Raw genomic sequence first — 12009 nt, forward strand, 5'->3', positions numbered from 1 at the left:
AGATATGTTCTTTAGGTGATAGTAGGCTGATTTAGTAACTGTTTTAATGTGACTGTTGAAACTCAGGTCAGAGTCCATGACTACACCGAGATTTCTGGATTTATCTGTTGATTTGAACATTGCAGACTGAAGCTCAGCGCTAACTTTTATACGTTCCGCCTTGGCTCCAAAAACCATTACCTCAGTTGTATCTTTGTTTAATTGGAGAAAGTTCTGACACATCCAGTCATTGATTAGTTCAATGCACTTACTCAGTGTTTGAATTGGAGCATAGTCTCCTGGTGAAATTGTTACGTACATTTGTGTGTCATCCGCATAGCTATGCCAACTTATTTTGTAGTTTTTCATTATCTGAGCCAGTGGTAGCATGTAGACGTTAAAGAGAAGAGGCCCCAAGATGGAGCCTTGAGGCACCCCACATGTCATATTTGTCAACTCAGATGTGTATTTACCTATAGAAAAAATAAAAAAAAAATAAAAAAAATGTAGAACTGTCTCCGAAAGTCCCACCCAGTTTTCTAGTCGGTCTAGTAATATGTTGTGGTCAACAGTGTCAAACGCAGCACTAAGATCTAATAATACTAACACTGAAGTTCTGCCACTGTCTGTGTTTAAGTGGATGTCATTGAAGACCTTTACAAGAGCAGTGCTGTGGTTTGGACGAAAGCCTGACTGGAACACATCGAAATCGTTATTTACATGCAAGAAGTTACTCAACTGTTGAAAAACAACTTTTTCAATGATTTTACCTAGAAATGGCAGGTTTGATATGGGCCTTTAATTGTTCATTACTGAAGCATCTAGATTATTATTTTTTAAGAGCGGTTTAATTACTCCTGTTTTCAGGGCCTGTGGAAAAACACCTGAGTGAAGAGATTTGTTTACTATATGAAGTAGATCTGAGGCCATGCAATGAAAAACATCTTTGAAAAATCCTGTTGGATTAATAGCAAGGCAGCAGGAGGAGGATTTCAGAAGTTGAATAATGTCCTCTAGGTTTTTATCATTAATCTGATGGAATTGTGTCATGGTGTTTGAATTGATTTTAAGTGGACACAGGGACAACACATTTGCTGTACCTGATGCAGAGGCACCGACTGCTTGTCTGATTTTCTGAATTTTGTCAGTGAAGAAGGAGGCAAAATCATTGCAGGCCCTGGTGGATAGAAATGTAGAGGCTACTGAAACTGGGGCTTAGTTAGTCTGTCGACGGTAGCAAACAAGGCACGTGCGTTGTTTTTGTTTTTGGTTATGATGTCTGAGAAGAAAGACTGTCGTGCGTTTTTTAATTCCAAATTATAAAGGCCAAGTCTCTCTTTATAGATTTCAAAATGAACCTGGAGATTTGTTTTTCGCCACCTACGTTCAGCTTTTCGACACTCTTTTTTCTGTTTTCACGGTCATGGCCTTTCTCCATGGAGATATTTTCTTGCCAATCACTTCCTTTACCTTAGTTGGAGCAATAGCATCCATAACATTTTGAATTAAAATAATCTTCTAGACTTCTTAGCCCTCTGTGTGGTCGACTCAGTAGTAGCTTGGCCTATACCTTTTGAAGACCATACTATTTTTTCTTAAACCTGTTAATGCCTAACATTGCATATGTTGAGAAATGTTAATTCATGATTTTCCATCTGAGCCCTTATGTCCTCAACATCTTTTGAAGTAGTAGTTTTCCAACCAATGCCCTTGGAATGGTAACACTTAACGGTGATCGGGTCATCCAAGAAGAGAACATTTAAATGTATCGTGACCCATGCCAATGTGCATATCTTTGCATTTAAATCCAGTTAAAAACAATAAAAGGCCTAAGGTGGTAACGTTTTTAAGTATCTTAACTCACTTACCCCTGTTAACAAAAAAACCCAACAACCATAGACTTCATTGAATGTATCATGTTCGGCCAAGCCACATAATGTTTATGAGAGTTGAGCGAACTTGTATGCAAAAGAAATACATAACATACCATGTGAAATAATGTACTCATTAGCATTGTACAACAAAGAATTTATGATCTTTGGACGTGCATCTATCTCCCTATGCAACAGGAAAACAAACAGGGCAATTAGGAGAATAAAGTAAATAATCCTATTGTTCACCCATCAATAACCACTGATTCCACCAACTCGCAGCAACCCAAGCCCTATTAAGCTACATATGTACCCCAACCAATGGGCAACCAGCTCATGAAATGTGTGCAACTTTACCTTCGCTTGATTAAATCCAAGTTGGATGGTAAATTCAAGATAGAAAATCAGGGTTAAATAAAGAGAATGATGAGGAAAGCAGCTTAAATAAAATGCTTAAGGATAAAGATTTCAACAATATCAATATAATGTGATTGTAGAGTTTGAGTTACAGATTGAAATATATGCATGTTTTACTTATATTACTATTATACAGACACACACATACTACCATTAGCATTTAATGTTTTTTCCCATGAATTTCAATAAAACATATGGATAGCTCCCTTGAAAAAGAGATCAATGATCTCAATGGGATACACCTGGATAAATAAAGGTTTGAAATGAAATTAATATGATTTATTACTAAGCTTAAAGACAACGCAATGACTTTTATATACACCTCCAACAAAAAGCAAGGTAACACAATGTGACAAAAACTTTTTTTGCTGTGCTGCATTACTTTGACAGTAACCTCTAAAGTATTTAGACCCAGTGCTTATTTTTTTTGTGTGAGTGAGACTGAAAGTGGAACAATAGAAACATGTGACAGATCACATGTTGGTTTACACCTTTTTGAACATGAGTCACGATCTGAGTACACTTTTCATATGGTTGAAACATGCCCCACCCCGAAAAATATGAAACTCGTGACAGTGTTTACATCAGCCACTCTATCCTTCTAGGTTTCTGGGTGAATCCATTTCATCCTATTGGTGCTCCGCTGCCTTGGTGTTTTCCAGTTCTGCCTTGGTAAACAGTAAACAGCTGAGCGGCATAAGACAAAAAAAAGAGGATTATATGTCGGGTAAGGCATCGTTACTGTGGTACTGTCATTGTTGTCCCTAGCAACAACCAGGTTCAATTTATCATGGAGGAGATGGCCTATAGGAAATAGCCGTAGAAACATCACTTTTCAGGGGGTTGTTGTTTACTGAGCCTCAACAGCTTAGTTTTCTATCAGATCCCTTTAACCGAAGGGATAATCCCTGCTGGCTGAACCTTAAATATGTAAGATTACATTATTGCATTTCATTAAAAACATGCATGGGCAATTGTTTTCTTTTCCTGGAAGAATCTTGCTTTGTTAGGGTTTTTTTCTTATTAGATACAGCTGTTTGGTTGTTTGTCCACCAATTGCTATCAGTGGGAAATCCTTAAGTCAGAGTCTGTCCATGGCTTACTTTATTTTTCACAAATGATTTGTCATCATTTTCCTTTCAGCTATTTTGTTCTACCAGATAATTGTTTTGTTTGATCTCTTGATTGTGTGCCAACTCGTAAATAAGATGCACTTCCAGCTTAACTTTGAGTTTAAGCACATCATGCGGTGTGACTTGGCAGACACAGTCTTTGTTCAAAAATTCAGAACTTGTTCAACCTGCTAACTTGCTGCTGGTAATTCCATGGAAGATGCCTTTGTGTGTCAAACATAATTTAATGACAGATAAGAACTGCTTTCGAGCTTATGGCAATCTTGTTTACATACGGTCTGGGAAGAAATGTGGTATCTACAGGTCAAGGGGCGGGTGATTTGAAACACAAAAGCATATATTTAATCTTAATGTAGAATCTGTGTAAATCCTTGGAAGTAGGCAACACTGTGGTCCTGAGATGTGCTGTCAAATGTGTGTTTGCAGGAAGAAAACAAAATCAACAGACTTAAATCTTTGCTCCATCTGTCTGAAGATTGGCTTGATGCCGATGTTGTTTGTCTTAGTCAGATTCCATCACCTCCTTTTTTTTAATTCACTGGAACTACCCTTGACTTCTTTGTCTTGGAAACATTAGAATAACAAAAAATGGTTGGCAAACAATTACATTTTAAGGAGGAGCTGTTTAGATTTGTAAGTGACTTTCATTCTTCTGCAGTGCGTGTTTAGGAGTTACATCTTCATTTCAATAAAGGTGATACATTATTACATGAAAAGTGTGGACTGCGACACCACATTAACATAATCTTTACTTTTCAAAATTAATCATGCAGAAAAGGACAAACATGTTTCTCTATAACTACTAATAAAAGTAAAACACGTTGTTGACCTTGCAATGACTTAAATACTCTTTGTATCTTGGCTGACTGTGTGGTATTGTTACCAAAGAGATAGGAGGCACATATTAAATTTAGAATTTACTTTAATCTTATGCCAGGTGTTTCAATCAGCTGGTATAACCATTACGTAACTCTGTGGCAGATATTACATTGAAAAACTGGTTGTTGGCAGCACACCTGGGCCGATCTACTGGAGTGAAAAGCCATAACAGTATTCAGAGCGTGCATTGCTGTCCTTTTCTTTCTGCCTTCAAAGTTTCAATGAGAACTGACACTGCAAAACTATAATCATTGTATTGTTACTGTGCATGCAAAGCACAAATCAGCCACAGTACAATCCTGTGTTTACAGTCAAAATAAAATGTGCAACATGGGAAATGTAAAATACATTTTTAAAACCGACACTTAACCGGGCCTTTGCATGTCTGTTTTTCCTTATAAGGTCAACACAAAGTGAGAGCTTGCACTTTCTCACCATCATCTTGTGCAAAATGCCAGTTTCTCAGATGTTGAATACCACAACCCAAAATAACATTCTAATTTTCACACCTCCTCCGGGTTGCATGCCATCATCACAAAGGAGGAAGGAAGAAGCCAGAAGCCTCAACAAACAACAGCCTTATCTGTAACCAGTCTGTTTACCATGTATAATGTAGCTTTTAACCAGACGAGGTTTGGTATAGAAGGGACTTTTCAACAATTCTAATTTAATCTGAGAACATAAGAGTATGTCTAGCATTTGGAAAACATGTTTTGAGTTGTTTTTTATTTAATCACACATTTAACATACAATCGTTGTCTCCTGAAATCCAATCAGCACTGTACTTTTCCTCATTGTATCTTTTTTAACGCTTATGTTAATAAAGGATCTTCGTTCTTTACATGTGCTGGGTGCCCTGTCAGTGTCACTATTCCAGAAATACATGCGGCCTATTTTTTCTGAGTATTGATGTCCATCTTGCTGTTACTCGCAACTTCTGTTCTTTTAACTCTCTGCCGCACTGTCTCTTCTTCTTTTTATGAAAGCATGTCAGCACTTACTCTTTGTGCAAGTTATGTTAGTTAGCGAAAAAAGATGGCGTCATATGAGACGTATCTGAAAGTTGACGCTGTGATTCTCTCAGTTTAGACATGTTATTTTTCACACTTTTAATTGCAGAAGAGTTTTAAGGAGGGTTCAGTTGATGTTATTTGCATACTTTTTTCATCATTTATTTCTCTTTATTATGTTAGAAAAATATATCTCGCCACCGGCTTGAGTTTCAATAATCAGGATACATGTATTTATTATCCTTGCAAGAATGGAAGTTGTCATCACATACAGAGCATATGGTACAACTATAGTTTCTGAACAGTGTCCTTTCCATGCTTATTTACAAGAGAGAGTGTTACACAGTCACAAGATGGAGGAATACCAGTTCAAAGCAGTATACAATGTTTAGTTTAGATTAGCTAAGACCCACGTCAGAAATGGTCATGCTTGTCATTATTTCTATCTCCATAGAGGCTGAATCATCAGGTTAATCGTTGTCACATAGCTAAAATATGCCTAAAACAGTGTGTCCTGACGCTCTTCTAGGTAATCATCCTGTTACATACACAGGTAACATAGGGCCTTTGTTATCATGTGCTACTCTGATATTGGAAGAATAGATTCAGCATTTTCCCTACAAAAACCATGTTTTTAGCAGATTGCATTTTGCCTTTTATGCTTTGGATTGTATAAATTAGTTCTGCAGTCATATGATTGACATTTAAATTTTGATCTCTTGTTCCTCAAAAATGTGTCACACATCAAATATTTAAATACATAGCAACACAGCAGTGCACAACAAGCGTATGCAGACATTTGGTGCCTGTCAGTTTAGTACATACACACATCACATGTGTACGGCCTGGCTCAACTGTAATGAGCCCATTCTCATTACATTTGACAGGCTAAAAAAATAATAAATTCTACAACCAATTCAATACCCTAATGTTCTGTTTGATTGTAAATACAGACATGCACATGAGACAGTACATTTTTAAAGTACAGTTAACCCCAACATTTCAAATGCACTTTTCCTGTATAATAGTGCTATTTATGATTACGAATTGTTTTGGGCTGAGTTGCCCGGTGTTGTAGATATGAGCCTTAGAGATATCTGCCTTATATTTATGAACCTTTGACCTTGCTGAGGGCAGTTTAATCTCAGAACAAATGTCCTTCTTCTCTAACACGCTTGCTAAACTTACAGCTGAATCAAGAAGCCATTTTTGTTTACCAAAGCAGACATCTCAATACCCAATATCTCCAACACTGGGCATCTCACACCAAAACCATCTAAACAGCAAATTAGAGGAAAACATTATATTTGATTTTCAGGTGAACTTTCTCTGTGAAATTGAAAGAAAGGCTAGTTCTGTGACACAGGTCTGTCTTTAGTGTTTGAACCGTTTATTATTGTATCAGTTGGAAACCCTCACAATGCTAAGTACAGTATTGGGGTGAATGTACATTGCTTTCCCAACCACTATGATGATTGTTCATTGGGAAAAAAGGATATATATTTATTTAATATATCTACCTTACACCGATTGAGTAGATGGATATCGGATTGATAAATATTGTAGCTTGCTGGAGATGTTATCTATATCTGCTACTACTGCAACTTGTGTACGTTATGCAGGAACAGATTTTGATTTATTAGCCAGTGCATATGGCTAATTTATGTTTTATAATGCTTCCATAATCTTTCCATGCCACTCAATTATCAGAGGGTGTTTATCTAAATCCCCTACTTTCTGAACTAATGAGACTCTTACAGCCTAAAACCCTAATTATTGCTAAATCTATCCATCCCCGTGCAGCACATACAATTATGTTTGGAAGTCCAAATCATATGCTCCAACAACACTAAAGTGAGGGGCCTCAGATGGTATTGGGAGACTTAAAGATAGTGGGATGGGGAGAACAGGGATAAGAAAGGGGTTATGTTAGGGTGCAGCAAAGTCTGCACGCTTTTGGCTTGTGGTTAACAGGTGGGCCCACGCGACACGGCCCCCACCTCAATCTCACAGACCACCAGCTAAAGAGAGAGACTTTATCCAAGATCTGTCTGGCAGACAGAGAAGGGGATTTGAGCACCAAATCCAGCGGATCAATAAAAATGTCTGCTAATTAGGCTTTCCAGAGAAGGAGGGGGGTTAGGAGGGGATGAGAGTGAGACAGACAAGGAGGCGAAGAAAAAGAAAGAAAATAAAAAATCATCATAGAGGCTGATTCAGATGTCTAGACAGATAAGGAAAAACATTACAGGTGTGCCTCATATGGAAACTCAGGTGAGGCACACTCCTCGACAGCTCACCTTCCTCTTTGGTTCAATACAACGTACATTTGGGAATCTCCGTCCCTCCCTCCCTCCCTCCCTCCCTCCCAACCTCCCTCCCTTCAACACTCTCTTCCCCAGTCAGAGGCATCCTCCCTTGCGACAGCGATCAGTTTCTCTGACCCCAATCCTCCTCCTCCTCCTCCTCCTCCTCCAACCTTTTCTTTGCCCTCCTCCTTTTCCCTGCCCCTCCTCCTTCCTTCCCTTTGGACATCACCACTTTGACCTAAATCTCCACATTTAATCTTCATCTTCTTCTCGTCTTTTGGATAACAATCAACCCCCTAATTGTCTTAATGCCACCGGTCTTTTATTGTCCCCGGGGCGCCATGCATGCTGCAGAACAAAAACATTAACCACAGATCAATACTTGGCATCATGCCGCAACTACCCACCACGGTCTTTATCGATTATCACTTATTCAAGGTCAGGCTGCGCTGCTTATGTATTTAATTAAAATAAAAAGAGACTGGGGGGTGTCAGTTAGATATACAAAAACAATCTTTGTTGTTTATCAAAGAAATATGTATCATATTACATCGAGAGGGGGTATTATTATGCTCCTATCATTAATTCAATGTCTTTTTTTTTTATAGCTAGCTCTATTGAACAAAGAGATGTATAGTAGGAGGGATAATACATTAGGAAATGTGAGAATGTCCAATGTGAAAATATATACATCTTCATCATCTGTAAATTAAGTCCAACGGAGCAGCACAAGCCAGCAATTGTAAACACCTTCTTCTTCAAATCTCACCCAAGCCTCTTGTTATGCTCTCTATAAACCGAATCTTGACATCGTCTATTTCTAAAATGAGAAGCTTATGGACTAGCACTCTCAGTTATATTACAATACGGCTTTGGGCCCTGAGCCAAAGATATTAGCTTCACAGTGATGTTAAGCCCAGGATCAAGCTAAGGTTAGGCCCTGATTTGTGTATGATTTTGAAATGACAACCGGGATGATAATCAAAATATTCAGAACAATAAAGGATTATCTATTTCCGTGGCTGCACTCTGCGCCATCTGTTGAGGAATAGGTCGGGGGGGGGGGGAATAATGTTGTTCACTTGTGTGTGTTTATGTGTTTACATAGAGGCCCTTATACATATACAGTACTATTCCCATTTGCAATGTAAAGATGTGTGTATTGGTGGCTTTGATACAAAATGTTCAAAATCTGAAATCCCCTGTTCTTCTTCTCTACATGGAATTTACCTGATGCTTTTATCTAAAGCCACTTACATACACTTTTGTACCATAGACTTGGCAGCAATTTGGGGTTCAGTCAGGATCAGAATTCCTTTATACATCCCAGAGAGGGGAAATTAACAGAAAAAAACTGTATAGATAGAGACGAAAGATAACACACTATTAGATAAAAAGGCATGCACATAGTATTTAAAATAAACTATCTTTCCCAAGGACACTGGCTGATGTTGAATCCAAGGGCTGAGGATCAAACCACGGACCAATAGATGCCAATTGCCATTTATGGAATGGTTTGGAGCAGGAGTTAAAACAAAGCACAAGCATAATTCAGTTTAAAAGGATGTACAGATACACTTTTTGGGAAAACTATGAGAATGAAGAGAGGTGATTGAAGATGAGAAATGATTCTATATGTATGTATAAATGTAAATGTAAGTAGGAATAACTTGCATAATGATTTAAAGGACAATCATTGAATTAATAAGCATTTGCTTCCTCCTGCTCCCTTTTGGACACATTATTATTAATATGAAGCCTTTTTTTGTTGAATATATAAATATTATCATGAATGTGGATAAATACTATATTTTAACAATACGGTATTCTGTTTTTCGAATTTGTTATTATTTTTATTTTTTAATCTGTTCGAAATAAAGATTGAAATGAAAAATGAAATGAACCCTTTATGTATTTTCTTTCACTCCTTGGCACATTTTGTCATTAAATCAAATAGTCTCACCTTTGTCATCACCATCCTCTTTTCCACTTTTACAACATCAACATCTCAGCCCCTCCCCTGACTCCCCCTCCCCTCTGTGCCTCTCTCTCGGTGGGTGAGTCTGGGGCTGCATCACAGTGAGATGACACTGTCTGACTCTGCTGTAATCTGACATGGCTAATCTAATCTCTCTGTTTTCGCAGATTGGCAAACTACCTGGGTCTTTCCAGCCAATTAAGGCCCATCTGTACAGCACGCCATGCCCAGCCAGCGTGGTTGGGCCGCTGCAGGGCTTAGGCTGTCTGGAGCTCAATATATCTGCTTCCATAATAACAGCCCATCTGCCTGTGGCTTGGCATGGTCCACTTTCATCCCCCATGGCCCCAATAGTTAGGGATCTTCTGCAGTCTTTACTACCAATTAAAGCACTTGTTGCCATACAGTTGTTAGGTAATCACCAAAGTAATGATTCATCACTAAGTGAGCTTCTTAGTCAGGCAAATACATTTGTATCACCTTTTTTTTGGCAATTCAAAGAAAGTAATTGTTTTACATAAAAAACCACAACATGATATTTCATCAACGTATTTTTCAAGCATTTGCAGTGTAAGATGTAGCTAATAAAAACAACAATATAGTTTTTCTTTAAACAACCCATTATTTAAACAATAGCAATTTAATCATAATTCATCATAACATTATGTAGGTGTGGCTTTTATTAGTTTTGATTATAATTTTTGCTAACTAAACTGAAAAATAGGCTACTTTTTCACTGTCAGTGCACTCTAAACTGTATGACCTATCAAACATGTAACATGCATTTTCTTTTTTCAGACAAAGACTGTTTTCCTTTTTATAAATAAAGTACAAACAATGTGAACTTATCATTGTCGAGATTTAAACCAAGAAAATACATTTTATTTCCCCTGCATACACTAGAAAGGTTGCTGCTGACTTCCATATAATCAGATACATATAACCATTGAGACTGAGAGGTAAATACACTGAAATAAGGTCAGAGGCCTTCTAACAGCTTATTTTCTCACCAAGCCAGTCTCACTTAATCACCTTAGCTAAATTAGTTTGAAAATTAGCCCTCTTTCTAACTCCATGTCCCACCATCTCTCCCCTCCTGCCCCCCTTTCCTCCCCAGTCGTTTTCACAGCTTTGTGGATTAGAAAGATTACACGTCTGAAACTCTGTTTTTCTTCTTTTCTCTGTTTTAGTTCCTGTCCCTCCATCTTGAGGGGCTGTTAATCCTGGATGCATACTGTCTCAACATGTTGTTCTACCTTCATACATTTAACAGCTGAGTTCACCATAAGACAAAAAAAAGATCCAGTGATGGAATGTTATAGGATCATGATCATAATGTGAGGGAAAGCCATGATACACTCTTAACCGCTTGACTTACTGGAACAGCAGTTGGGGAATAAAGCAAGACTCTGAAAAAACTGAACCTTTCAATGAGTTTGGGAATTATGTGGTGTGACATTTAGGTGTGGCAAAGAAATAACGTGGAAATCCCTTCAAGCCCAGACATATCTCTTGTTGGCACTGACACATACTGCATGTAATAATAATAATAATTTAGATTAGATTAGATTTGTATAGTGCCTTTCAAGAAACCCAAGGATGCTTTACAATAGGAGATAAAAATAACAAAACAAAAAATAATAATAATCGCATGTGGTTTAAAGTTGATTATATTACATGATGCAGGTGTTGTTGATGACAAACAAAGGCTTTTATTTTGTTGTTCATCGATTGCACTATTATAAATGATTTGATTTATAGCCAGAAATACTGCTTCCAAGGAAAAAAGAACGAAAGATGTGTCATTTGATTGTCAAAGGATTCTTTTTTTTATTTAATTGGAATTTAATATTCAATAGAAACCATATATTTCCGCTGTACTACAACAAAGGAATTACTAAAGAGTGCTTTATGCAAGAACTTCAAAAGCTAAAAACTTCAGTTAGTTGATGAGTCAAGTGAAAAAAATCAACTATTGATAACCAATAAATCATTCAAGTTAAATGATAAGAACATGTGCCAATTATTTGCACGCAGCTTCTCCAATTGAGGACTTTTAGTATCAATTGAATTTAAATGATGTAGGTTTCGGTCTTAAGTATTGTCTTGTAATTTTTTTCTGATAAGTGGGGCCCAGTATTTTATCTTATTCCGATCAAAACAGATTTTATACCACTAGTTTTAGCAAAGTATTCATGTGCATATGCTCTCATGAAGACACGTCTAATTTGCTCTGTTTCATTATTGAGCCAACAGAATTTTTTTAATGGTTTGTTCTGCGGTTTTTGCATATAATAATTTTTCTTCAGGTTACCAATACCACATGACATTTTTAATAGTTGTAAATTGCGCGAGTGAAATACATTAAAAAAATAAATGCGTGGGCGCACTAACAGTTTTTGACTTTTTGGCTTTCCATACTTCCTGACACAT

Source organism: Notothenia rossii, assembly GCF_949606895.1.
Source record: "Notothenia rossii genome assembly, chromosome: 10".
In the NCBI taxonomy this organism is placed as follows: domain Eukaryota; kingdom Metazoa; phylum Chordata; class Actinopteri; order Perciformes; family Nototheniidae; genus Notothenia; species Notothenia rossii.